Genomic DNA, 12598 nt, shown 5'->3' on the forward strand with positions numbered 1-12598 from the left:
TGCCTGAGAGTGTGTTGGAGGCTGGGCAAGTGGTTTCGATCTGGAATCTACTGCCTGAGAGTGTGTTGGAGGCTGGGCGAGTGGTTTCGATCTGGAATCTACTGCCTGAGAGTGTGTTGGAGGCTGGGCGAGTGGGTCAGATCTGGAATCCACTGCCTGAGAGTGTGTTGGAGGCTGGGCAAGTGGTTTCGATCTGGAATCTACTGCCTGAGAGTGTGTTGGAGGCTGGGCGAGTGGTTTCGATCTGGAATCTACTGCCTGAGAGTGTGTTGGAGGCTGGGCGAGTGGATTACATCTGGAATCCACTGCCTGAGAGTGTGTTGGAAGCTGGGCGAGTGGGTCGGATCTGGAATCCACTGCCTGAGAGTGTGTTGGAGGCTGGGCAAGTGGTTTCGATCTGGAATCTACTGCCTGAGAGTGTGTTGGAGGCTGGGCGAGTGGTTTCGATCTGGAATCTACTGCCTGAGAGTGTGTTGGAGGCTGGGCGAGTGGATTACATCTGGAATCCACTGCCTGAGAGTGTGTTGGAGGCTGGGCGAGTGGTTTTCATCTGGAATCCACTGCCTGAGAGTGTGTTGGAGGCTGGGCGAGTGGTTTACATCTGGAATCTACTGCCTGAGAGTGTGTTGGAGGCTGGGCAAGTGGTTTACATCTGGAATCCAGTGCCTGAGCGTGTGTTGGAGGCTGGGCGAGTGGTTTTCATCTGGAATCCACTGCCTGAGAGTGTGTTGGAGGCTGGGCGAGTGGTTTTCATCTGGAATCCACTGCCTGAGAGTGTGTTGGAGGCTGGGCGAGTGGTTTACATCTGGAATCCACTGCCTGAGAGTGTGTTGGAGGCTGGGCGAGTGGTTTACATCTGGAATCCACTGCCTGAGAGTGTGTTGGAGGCTGATGAGTGGTTCAGATCTGGAATCCACTGCCTGAGAGTGTGTTGGAGGCTGGGCGAGTGGTTTCGATCTGGAATCTAATGCCTGAGAGTGTGTTGGAGGCTGGGCGAGTGGTTTACATCTGGAATCCAGTGCCTGAGAGTGTGTTGGAGGCTGGGCTAGTGGTTCAGATCTGGAATCCACTGCCTGAGAGTGTGTTGGAGGCTGGGCGAGAGGGTCGGATCTGGAATTTACTGCCTGAGAGTGTGTTGGAGGCTGGGCGAGTTGTATCGATCTGGAATCTACTGCCTGAGAGTGTGTTGGAGGCTGGGCGAGTGGGTCGGATCTGGAATCTACTGCCTGAGAGTGTGTTGGAGGCTGGGCGAGTGGTTTACATCTGGAATCTACTGCCTAGGAGTGTGTTGGAGGCTGGGCGAGTGGATTACATCTGGAATCCACTGCCTGAGAGTGTGTTGGAGGCTGGGCGAGTGGGTCGGATCTGGAATCTACTGCCTGAGAGTGTGTTGGAGGCTGGGCGAGTGGTTTCGATCTGGAATCTACTGCCTGAGAGTGTGTTGGAGGCTGGGCGAGTGGTTTCGATCTGGAATCTACTGCCTGTGAGTGTGTTGGAGGCTGGGCTATTGGTTCAGATCTGGAATCCACTGCCTGAGAGTGTGTTGGAGGCTGGGCTAGTGGTTCAGATCTGGAATCCACTGCCTGACAGTGTGTTGGAGGCTGGGCGAGAGGGTCGGATCTGGAATTTACTGCCTGAGAGTGTGTTGGAGGCTGGGCGAGTTGTATCGATCTGGAATCTACTGCCTGAGAGTGTGTTGGAGGCTGGGCGAGTGGGTCGGATCTGGAATCTACTGCCTGAGAGTGTGTTGGAGGCTGGGCGAGTGGTTTACATCTGGAATCTACTGCCTGAGAATGTGTTGGAGGCTGGGCGAGTGGGTCGGATCTGGAATCTACTGCCTGAGAGTGTGTTGGAGGCTGGGCGAGTGGTTTCGATCTGGAATCTACTGCCTGAGAGTGTGTTGGAGGCTGGGCAAGTGGTTTCGATCTGGAATCTACTGCCTGAGAGTGTGTTGGAGGCTGGGCGAGTGGTTTACATCTGGAATCCACTGCCTGAGAGTGTGTTGGAGGCTGGGCGAGTGGTTTAGATCTGGAATCCACTGCCTGTGAGTGTGTTGGAGGCTGGGCGAGTGGTTTACATCTGGAATCCACTGCCTGAGAGTGTGTTGGAGGCTGGGCGAGTGGTTTCGATCTGGAATCTACTGCCTGAGAGTGTGTTGGAGGCTGGGCGAGTGGGTCGGATCTGGAATCTACTGCCTGAGAGTGTGTTGGAGGCTGGGCGAGTGGTTTACATCTGGAATCCACTGCCTGAGAGTGTGTTGGAGGCTGGGCGAGTGGGTCGGATCTGGAATCTACTGCCTGAGAGTGTGTTGGAGGCTGGGCGAGTGGTTTACATCTGGAATCCACTGCCTGAGAGTGTGTTGGAGGCTGGGCGAGTGGGTCGGATCTGGAATCCACTGCCTGAGAGTGTGTTGGAGGCTGGGCGAGTGGTTTACATCTGGAATCCACTGCCTGAGAGTGTGTTGGAGGCTGGGCGAGTGGGTCGGATCTGGAATCCACTGCCTGAGAGTGTGTTGGAGGCTGGGCGAGTGGGTCGGATCTGGAATCTACTGCCTGAGAGTGTGTTGGAGGCTGGGCGAGTGATTTAGATCTGGAATCCACTGCATGTGAGTGTGTTGGAGGCTGGGCAAGTGGTTCAGATCTGGAATCTACTGCCTGAGAGTGTGTTGGAGGCTGGGCGAGTGATTTAGATCTGGAATCCACTGCCTGAGAGTGTGTTGGAGGCTGGGCAAGTGGTTTCGATCTGGAATCTACTGCCTGAGAGTGTGTTGGAGGCTGGGCGAGTGGTTTCGATCTGGAATCTACTGCCTGAGAGTGTGTTGGAGGCTGGGCGAGTGGGTCAGATCTGGAATCCACTGCCTGAGAGTGTGTTGGAGGCTGGGCAAGTGGTTTCGATCTGGAATCTACTGCCTGAGAGTGTGTTGGAGGCTGGGCGAGTGGTTTCGATCTGGAATCTACTGCCTGAGAGTGTGTTGGAGGCTGGGCGAGTGGATTACATCTGGAATCCACTGCCTGAGAGTGTGTTGGAGGCTGGGCGAGTGGGTCGGATCTGGAATCCACTGCCTGAGAGTGTGTTGGAGGCTGGGCGAGTGGTTTCGATCTGGAATCTACTGCCTGAGAGTGTGTTGGAGGCTGGGCGAGTGGTTTCGATCTGGAATCTACTGCCTGTGAGTGTGTTGGAGGCTGGGCTATTGGTTCAGATCTGGAATCCACTGCCTGAGAGTGTGTTGGAGGCTGGGCTAGTGGTTCAGATCTGGAATCCACTGCCTGAGAGTGTGTTGGAGGCTGGGCGAGAGGGTCGGATCTGGAATTTACTGCCTGAGAGTGTGTTGGAGGCTGGGCGAGTTGTATCGATCTGGAATCTACTGCCTGAGAGTGTGTTGGAGGCTGGGCGAGTGGGTCGGATCTGGAATCTACTGCCTGAGAGTGTGTTGGAGGCTGGGCGAGTGGTTTACATCTGGAATCTACTGCCTGAGAATGTGTTGGAGGCTGGGCGAGTGGGTCGGATCTGGAATCTACTGCCTGAGAGTGTGTTGGAGGCTGGGCGAGTGGTTTCGATCTGGAATCTACTGCCTGAGAGTGTGTTGGAGGCTGGGCAAGTGGTTTCGATCTGGAATCTACTGCCTGAGAGTGTGTTGGAGGCTGGGCGAGTGGTTTACATCTGGAATCCACTGCCTGAGAGTGTGTTGGAGGCTGGGCGAGTGGTTTAGATCTGGAATCCACTGCCTGTGAGTGTGTTGGAGGCTGGGCGAGTGGTTTACATCTGGAATCCACTGCCTGAGAGTGTGTTGGAGGCTGGGCGAGTGGTTTCGATCTGGAATCTACTGCCTGAGAGTGTGTTGGAGGCTGGGCGAGTGGTTTAGATCTGGAATCTACTGCCTGTGAGTGTTTTTGCGTCTGGGCGAGCGGTTTAGATCTGGAATCTACTGCCTGAGAGTGTGTTGGAGGCTGGGCGAGTGGTTTCGATCTGGAATCTACTGCCTGAGAGTGTGTTGGAGGCTGGGCGAGTGGTTTAGATCTGGAATCTACTGCCTGAGAGTGTGTTGGAGGCTGGACGAGTGGGTCGGATCTGGAATTTACTGCCTGAGAGTGTGTTGGAGGCTGGGCGAGTGGTTTACATCTGGAATCCACTGCCTGAGAGTGTGTTGGAGGCTGGGCGAGTGGTTTACATCTGGAATCCACTGCCTGAGAGTGTGTTGGAGGCTGGGCAAGTGGTTTAGATCTGGAATCTACTGCCTGTGAGTGTTTTTGCGTCTGGGCGAGCGGTTTAGATCCGGAATCCATTGCCTGAGAGTGTGTTGGTGGCTGGGCGAGTGGGTCAGATCTGGAATCCACTGCCTGAGAGTGTGTTGGAGGCTGGGCGAGTGGTTTACATCTGGAATCCACTGCCTGAGTGTGTGTTGGAGGCTGGGCGAGTGGTTTACATCTGGAATCCACTGCCTGAGAGTGTGTTGGAGGCTGGGCAAGTGGTTCAGATCTGGAATCCACTGTCTGTGAGTGTGTTGGAGGCTGGGCGTGTGGTTTAGATCTGGAATCCACTGCCTGAGAGTGTGTAGGAGGCTCGGCGAGTGGTTTAGATCTGGAATCTACTGCCTGAGAGTGTGTTGGAGGCTGGGCGAGTGGTTTAGATCTGGAATCCACTGCCTGAGAGTGTGTTGGAGGCTGGGCGAGTGGTTTAGATCTGGAATCTACTGCCTGAGAGTGTGTTGGAGGCTGGCCAAGTGGGTCAGATCTGGAATCCACTGCCTGAGAGTGTGTTGGAGGCTGGGCGAGTGGTTCAGATCTGGAATCTACTGCCTGAGAGTGTGTTGGAGGCTGAGCGAGTGGTTTAGATCTGGAATCCACTGCCTGAGAGTGTGTTGGAGGCTGAGCGAGTGGTTTACATCTGGAATCTACTGCCTGAGAGTGTGTTGGAGGCTGGGCGAGTGGTTCACATCTGGAATCTACTGCCTGAGAGTGTGTTGGAGGCTGAGCGAGTGGTTTAGATCTGGAATCCACTGCCTGAGAGTGTGTTGGAGGCTGGGCGAGTGGATTACATCTGGAATCCACTGCCTGAGAGTGTGTTGGAGGCTGGGCAAGTGGTTTAGATCTGGAATCTACTGCCTGAGAGTGTGTTGGAGGCTGGGCGAGTGGGTCGGATCTGGAATCTACTGCCTGAGAGTGTGTTGGAGGCTGGGCGAGTGGTTTACATCTGGAATCCACTGCCTGAGAGTGTGTTGGAGGCTGGGCGAGTGGGTCGGATCTGGAATCTACTGCCTGAGAGTGTGTTGGAGGCTGGGCGCGTGGTTTACATCTGGAATCCACTGCCTGAGAGTGTGTTGGAGGCTGGGCGAGTGGTTTCGATCTGGAATCTAATGCCTGAGAGTGTGTTGGAGGCTGGCCAAGTGGGTCAGATCTGGAATCCACTGCCTGAGAGTGTGTTGGAGGCTGAGCGAGTGGTTTACATCTGGAATCCACTGCCTGAGAGTGTGTTGGAGGCTGGGCGCGTGGTTTACATCTGGAATCCACTGCCTGAGAGTGTGTTGGAGGCTGGGCGCGTGGTTTACATCTGGAATCCACTGCCTGAGAGTGTGTTGGAGGCTGGGCGAGTGGTTTACATCTGGAATCCACTGCCTGAGAGTGTGTTGGAGGCTGGCCAAGTGGGTCAGATCTGGAATCTACTGCCTGAGAGTGTGTTGGAGGCTGGGCGAGTGGTTTACATCTGGAATCCACTGCCTGAGAGTGTGTTGGAGGCTGGGCGAGTGGGTCGGATCTGGAATCTACTGCCTGAGAGTGTGTTGGAGGCTGGGCGAGTGGTTTACATCTGGAATCCACTGCCTGAGAGTGTGTTGGAGGCTGGGCGAGTGGGTCGGATCTGGAATCCACTGCCTGAGAGTGTGTTGGAGGCTGGGCGAGTGGTTTACATCTGGAATCCACTGCCTGAGAGTGTGTTGGAGGCTGGGCGAGTGGGTCGGATCTGGAATCTACTGCCTGAGAGTGTGTTGGAGGCTGGGCGAGTGATTTAGATCTGGAATCCACTGCATGTGAGTGTGTTGGAGGCTGGGCAAGTGGTTCAGATCTGGAATCTACTGCCTGAGAGTGTGTTGGAGGCTGGGCGAGTGATTTAGATCTGGAATCCACTGCCTGAGAGTGTGTTGGAGGCTGGGCAAGTGGTTTCGATCTGGAATCTACTGCCTGAGAGTGTGTTGGAGGCTGGGCGAGTGGTTTCGATCTGGAATCTACTGCCTGAGAGTGTGTTGGAGGCTGGGCGAGTGGGTCAGATCTGGAATCCACTGCCTGAGAGTGTGTTGGAGGCTGGGCAAGTGGTTTCGATCTGGAATCTACTGCCTGAGAGTGTGTTGGAGGCTGGGCGAGTGGTTTCGATCTGGAATCTACTGCCTGAGAGTGTGTTGGAGGCTGGGCGAGTGGATTACATCTGGAATCCACTGCCTGAGAGTGTGTTGGAGGCTGGGCGAGTGGGTCGGATCTGGAATCCACTGCCTGAGAGTGTGTTGGAGGCTGGGCGAGTGGTTTCGATCTGGAATCTACTGCCTGAGAGTGTGTTGGAGGCTGGGCGAGTGGTTTCGATCTGGAATCTACTGCCTGTGAGTGTGTTGGAGGCTGGGCTATTGGTTCAGATCTGGAATCCACTGCCTGAGAGTGTGTTGGAGGCTGGGCTAGTGGTTCAGATCTGGAATCCACTGCCTGAGAGTGTGTTGGAGGCTGGGCGAGAGGGTCGGATCTGGAATTTACTGCCTGAGAGTGTGTTGGAGGCTGGGCGAGTTGTATCGATCTGGAATCTACTGCCTGAGAGTGTGTTGGAGGCTGGGCGAGTGGGTCGGATCTGGAATCTACTGCCTGAGAGTGTGTTGGAGGCTGGGCGAGTGGTTTACATCTGGAATCTACTGCCTGAGAATGTGTTGGAGGCTGGGCGAGTGGGTCGGATCTGGAATCTACTGCCTGAGAGTGTGTTGGAGGCTGGGCGAGTGGTTTCGATCTGGAATCTACTGCCTGAGAGTGTGTTGGAGGCTGGGCAAGTGGTTTCGATCTGGAATCTACTGCCTGAGAGTGTGTTGGAGGCTGGGCGAGTGGTTTACATCTGGAATCCACTGCCTGAGAGTGTGTTGGAGGCTGGGCGAGTGGTTTAGATCTGGAATCCACTGCCTGTGAGTGTGTTGGAGGCTGGGCGAGTGGTTTACATCTGGAATCCACTGCCTGAGAGTGTGTTGGAGGCTGGGCGAGTGGTTTCGATCTGGAATCTACTGCCTGAGAGTGTGTTGGAGGCTGGGCGAGTGGTTTAGATCTGGAATCTACTGCCTGTGAGTGTTTTTGCGTCTGGGCGAGCGGTTTAGATCTGGAATCTACTGCCTGAGAGTGTGTTGGAGGCTGGGCGAGTGGTTTCGATCTGGAATCTACTGCCTGAGAGTGTGTTGGAGGCTGGGCGAGTGGTTTAGATCTGGAATCTACTGCCTGAGAGTGTGTTGGAGGCTGGACGAGTGGGTCGGATCTGGAATTTACTGCCTGAGAGTGTGTTGGAGGCTGGGCGAGTGGTTTACATCTGGAATCCACTGCCTGAGAGTGTGTTGGAGGCTGGGCGAGTGGTTTACATCTGGAATCCACTGCCTGAGAGTGTGTTGGAGGCTGGGCAAGTGGTTTAGATCTGGAATCTACTGCCTGTGAGTGTTTTTGCGTCTGGGCGAGCGGTTTAGATCCGGAATCCATTGCCTGAGAGTGTGTTGGTGGCTGGGCGAGTGGGTCAGATCTGGAATCCACTGCCTGAGAGTGTGTTGGAGGCTGGGCGAGTGGTTTACATCTGGAATCCACTGCCTGAGTGTGTGTTGGAGGCTGGGCGAGTGGTTTACATCTGGAATCCACTGCCTGAGAGTGTGTTGGAGGCTGGGCAAGTGGTTCAGATCTGGAATCCACTGTCTGTGAGTGTGTTGGAGGCTGGGCGTGTGGTTTAGATCTGGAATCCACTGCCTGAGAGTGTGTAGGAGGCTCGGCGAGTGGTTTAGATCTGGAATCTACTGCCTGAGAGTGTGTTGGAGGCTGGGCGAGTGGTTTAGATCTGGAATCCACTGCCTGAGAGTGTGTTGGAGGCTGGGCGAGTGGTTTAGATCTGGAATCTACTGCCTGAGAGTGTGTTGGAGGCTGGCCAAGTGGGTCAGATCTGGAATCCACTGCCTGAGAGTGTGTTGGAGGCTGGGCGAGTGGTTCAGATCTGGAATCTACTGCCTGAGAGTGTGTTGGAGGCTGAGCGAGTGGTTTAGATCTGGAATCCACTGCCTGAGAGTGTGTTGGAGGCTGAGCGAGTGGTTTACATCTGGAATCTACTGCCTGAGAGTGTGTTGGAGGCTGGGCGAGTGGTTCACATCTGGAATCTACTGCCTGAGAGTGTGTTGGAGGCTGAGCGAGTGGTTTAGATCTGGAATCCACTGCCTGAGAGTGTGTTGGAGGCTGGGCGAGTGGATTACATCTGGAATCCACTGCCTGAGAGTGTGTTGGAGGCTGGGCAAGTGGTTTAGATCTGGAATCTACTGCCTGAGAGTGTGTTGGAGGCTGGGCGAGTGGGTCGGATCTGGAATCTACTGCCTGAGAGTGTGTTGGAGGCTGGGCGAGTGGTTTACATCTGGAATCCACTGCCTGAGAGTGTGTTGGAGGCTGGGCGAGTGGGTCGGATCTGGAATCTACTGCCTGAGAGTGTGTTGGAGGCTGGGCGCGTGGTTTACATCTGGAATCCACTGCCTGAGAGTGTGTTGGAGGCTGGGCGAGTGGTTTCGATCTGGAATCTAATGCCTGAGAGTGTGTTGGAGGCTGGCCAAGTGGGTCAGATCTGGAATCCACTGCCTGAGAGTGTGTTGGAGGCTGAGCGAGTGGTTTACATCTGGAATCCACTGCCTGAGAGTGTGTTGGAGGCTGGGCGCGTGGTTTACATCTGGAATCCACTGCCTGAGAGTGTGTTGGAGGCTGGGCGCGTGGTTTACATCTGGAATCCACTGCCTGAGAGTGTGTTGGAGGCTGGGCGAGTGGTTTACATCTGGAATCCACTGCCTGAGAGTGTGTTGGAGGCTGGCCAAGTGGGTCAGATCTGGAATCCACTGCCTGAGAGTGTGTTTGCGTCTGGGCGAGCGGTTTAGATCCGGAATCCACTGCCTGAGAGTGTGTTGGTGGCTGGGCGAGTGGTTTACATCTGGAATCCATTGCCTGAGAGTGTGTTGGAGGCTGAGCGAGTGGTTTAGATCTGGAATCCACTGCCTGAGTGTGTGTTGGAGGCTGAGCGAGTGGTTTACATCTGGAATCCACTGCCTGAGAGTGTGTTGGAGGCTGGCCAAGTGGGTCAGATCTGGAATCCACTGCCTGAGAGTGTGTTTGCGTCTGGGCGAGCGGTTTAGATCCGGAATCCACTGCCTGAGAGTGTGTTGGTGGCTGGGCGAGTGGTTTACATCTGGAATCCATTGCCTGAGAGTGTGTTGGAGGCTGAGCGAGTGGTTTAGATCTGGAATCCACTGCCTGAGTGTGTGTTGGAGGCTGAGCGAGTGGTTTACATCTGGAATCTACTGCCTGAGAGTGTGTTGGAGGCTGGGCGAGTGGATCGGATCTAGAATCCACTGCCTGAGAGTGTGTTGGAGGCTGGGCGAGTGGTTTACATCTGGAATCCATTGCCTGAGAGTGTGTTGGAGGCTGGCCAAGTGGGTCAGATCTGGAATCCACTGCCTGAGAGTGTGTTGGAGGCTGAGCGAGTGGTTTAGATCTGGAATCCACTGCCTGAGTGTGTGTTGGAGGCTGAGCGAGTGGTTTACATCTGGAATCTACTGCCTGAGAGTGTGTTGGAGGCTGAGCGAGTGGTTTAGATCTGGAATCCACTGCCTGAGAGTGTGTTGGAGGCTGGGCGAGTGGTTCACATCTGGAATCTACTGCCTGAGAGTGTGTTGGAGGCTGAGCGAGTGGTTTAGATCTGGAATCCACTGCCTGAGAGTGTGTTGGAGGCTGGGCGAGTGGTTCAGATCTGGAATCCACTGCCTGTGAGTGTGTTGGAGGCTGGGCAAGTGGTTTAGATCTGGAATCTACTGCCTGAGAGTGTGTTGGAGGCTGGGCGAGTGGGTCGGATCTGGAATCTACTGCCTGAGAGTGTGTTGGAGGCTGGGCGAGTGGTTTACATCTGGAATCCACTGCCTGATAGTGTGTTGGAGGCTGGGCGAGTGGGTCGGATCTGGAATCTACTGCCTGAGAGTGTGTTGGAGGCTGGGCGAGTTGTTTACATCTGGAATCCACTGCCTGAGAGTGTGTTGGAGGCTGGCCAAGTGGGTCACATCTGGAATCCACTGCCTGAGAGTGTGTTGGAGGCTGGGCGAGTGGTTCAAATCTGGAATCTACTGCCGGAGAGTGTGTTGGAGGCTGAGCGAGTGGGTCGGATCTGGAATCTACTGCCTGAGAGTGTGTTGGAGGCTGGGCGAGTTGTTTACATCTGGAATCCACTGCCTGAGAGTGTGTTGGAGGCTGGCCAAGTGGGTCAGATCTGGAATCCACTGCCTGAGAGTGTGTTGGAGGCTGGGCGAGTGGGTCAGATCTGGAATCCACTGCCGGAGAGTGTGTTGGAGGCTGAGCGAGTGGTTTACATCTGGAATCTACTGCCTGAGAGTGTGTTGGAGGCTGAGCGAGTGGTTTAGATCTGGAATCCACTGCCTGAGAGTGTGTTGGAGGCTGGGCGAGTGGTTCAGATCTGGAATCCACTGCCTGAGAGTGTGTTGGAGGCTGGGCAAGTGGTTCAGATCTGGAATCTACTGCCTGTGAGTGTGTTGGAGGCTGGGCGAGTGGGTCGGATCTGGAATCTACTGCCTGTGAGTGTGTTGGAGGCTGGGCGAGTGGGTCGGATCTGGAATCTACTGCCTGTGAGTGTGTTGGAGGCTGGGCGAGTGGTTCGGATCTGAAATCCACTGCCTGAGAGTGTGTCGGAGGCTGGGCAAGTGGTTCAGATCGGGAATCCGCTGCCTGAGAGTGTGTTGGAGGCTGGGCGAGTGGTTTACATCTGGAATCTACTGCCTGAGAGTGTGTCGGAGGCTGGGCAAGTGGTTCAGATCGGGAATCCGCTGCCTGAGAGTGTGTTGGAGGCTGGGCAAGTGGTTCAGATCTGAAATCCACTGCCTGAGAGTGTGTTGGAGGCTGGGCGAGTGGGTCGGATCTGGAATCTACTGCCTGAGAGTGTGTTGGAGGCTGGGCGAGTGGTTTACATCTGGAATCTACTGCCTGAGAGTGTGTTGAAGGCTGGGCGAGTCATTCGGATCTCAAATCCACTGTCTCTGAATGTGTTGAAGGCTGGGTGGGTGGGTCGGATCTGGAATCCACTGCCTGAGAGTGTGTTTGTGTCTGATTCAATCGATTCAAAGAGAAATGGATATTTCTCTGCAAAGTAAAACAATTGCAGGGTGATGGAGAAAAGGTGTGGGAGTGGGAGTAACTTAATTGTTGTTGCAGAGAGCCAGCACAGGCTTGATGGGCTGAATGGCCTCATTCTGTGCTGTCACCTTTCTGTGAAGCAGTAAGCACAGAACTGAACACGGTTGATTCAGCACATTCAGGGGTATAGAGGGTTGGGGGGAGGGCACGCAGTTCATGTGGAACTGAAACCAGAGTCAACATCTTCAGGGCAGGGAGGGATGCAGTGACTGTAGAACTGAGTTCTCGCATTTCTGAAAACTAGGACTTGTAGAAACAAGTAAAATTCCATAGAAATGAGAATTGCCTGTTTTGAATTTCTATCCTGTACTTAGGATGCTGACTTTTGTAAATTCCTTTCACTGGGTATTAGAAGGGGAGGATTTACAGACAAGAAACTCAAAGTAAACATCACATCAAAAGTCACTCGATTCATCAGGATCTGAATATCATCGGCCTTTGAATGTGTAAGGAGAAATGTTTGTCTGTGGGAAAGCTTTCTAACATCAGAGTGACTGGAAGAGTACTGAGACACACACACCCGAGTCAGAGTGTTCCAGTGTACTGACTGTGGAAAGAGCTTTAACCAGTTACACTGCCTGAAAAAAAATCACACCATTCACAGCAGTGAGAAACCGTACATATGTTCTGTGTGTGGCCGAGGCTTCAACTGATCATCCAAACTGGAGGGAGGGTCACAAGGACATACGCACCACGGAGAAACCATCGAAATGTGGGTACTGTGGGAAGGAGTTCAGTTACCCGTCCAAACTGGAAACTCATCGGCGCAGTCACACGGGGGGAGAGGCTGGTCACCTGCCCCGTCTGCTGGAAGGGATTCACTCAGTTACCCAACCTTCTGACGCACCAACGTACTCACACTGATGAGAGGCCTTTTGAACGTTCTGACTGTGAGAAGCGATTTAAAAACATAAAGGATCTGCTGCCACACTGGCAAACTCACATCGGCGACAGGCCATTCATCTGCTGCCTGTGTGAGAATAGACTCGCTTAGTTATCCCACCTTCTGACACATCAACTTGTTGACTCTGATAAGAGGCCATTTAAATGTCCTGACTGTGAGAAGACCTTTATAGGGGGAAAAAAGATCTGCTGAAACCCCAAAGCACTCACTCTGGGAAAAGACTGTTCACCCTCTGTGTGTGTGTGAAAAAATTCACTCGGTC

The 12598-nt window shown here is 54.1% G+C and overlaps 1 protein-coding gene and 1 pseudogene across 4 annotated transcripts in view; both read left to right on the forward strand.

The window, feature by feature from the left end:
* The window catches only part of LOC137348727 (zinc finger protein 585A-like), a 93703-nt pseudogene that overhangs the window by 24822 nt on the left and 56283 nt on the right, over nt 1–12598 (forward strand).
* LOC137349229 (zinc finger protein 239-like) overlaps nt 1–12598 on the forward strand; it is a 43931-nt gene that overhangs the window by 1627 nt on the left and 29706 nt on the right. The gene's annotated exons all lie outside the window — the stretch shown is intronic.

This window comes from Heterodontus francisci, chromosome 34 (genome assembly GCF_036365525.1).
Source record: "Heterodontus francisci isolate sHetFra1 chromosome 34, sHetFra1.hap1, whole genome shotgun sequence".
Classification (NCBI taxonomy): Eukaryota; Metazoa; Chordata; class Chondrichthyes; order Heterodontiformes; family Heterodontidae; genus Heterodontus; species Heterodontus francisci.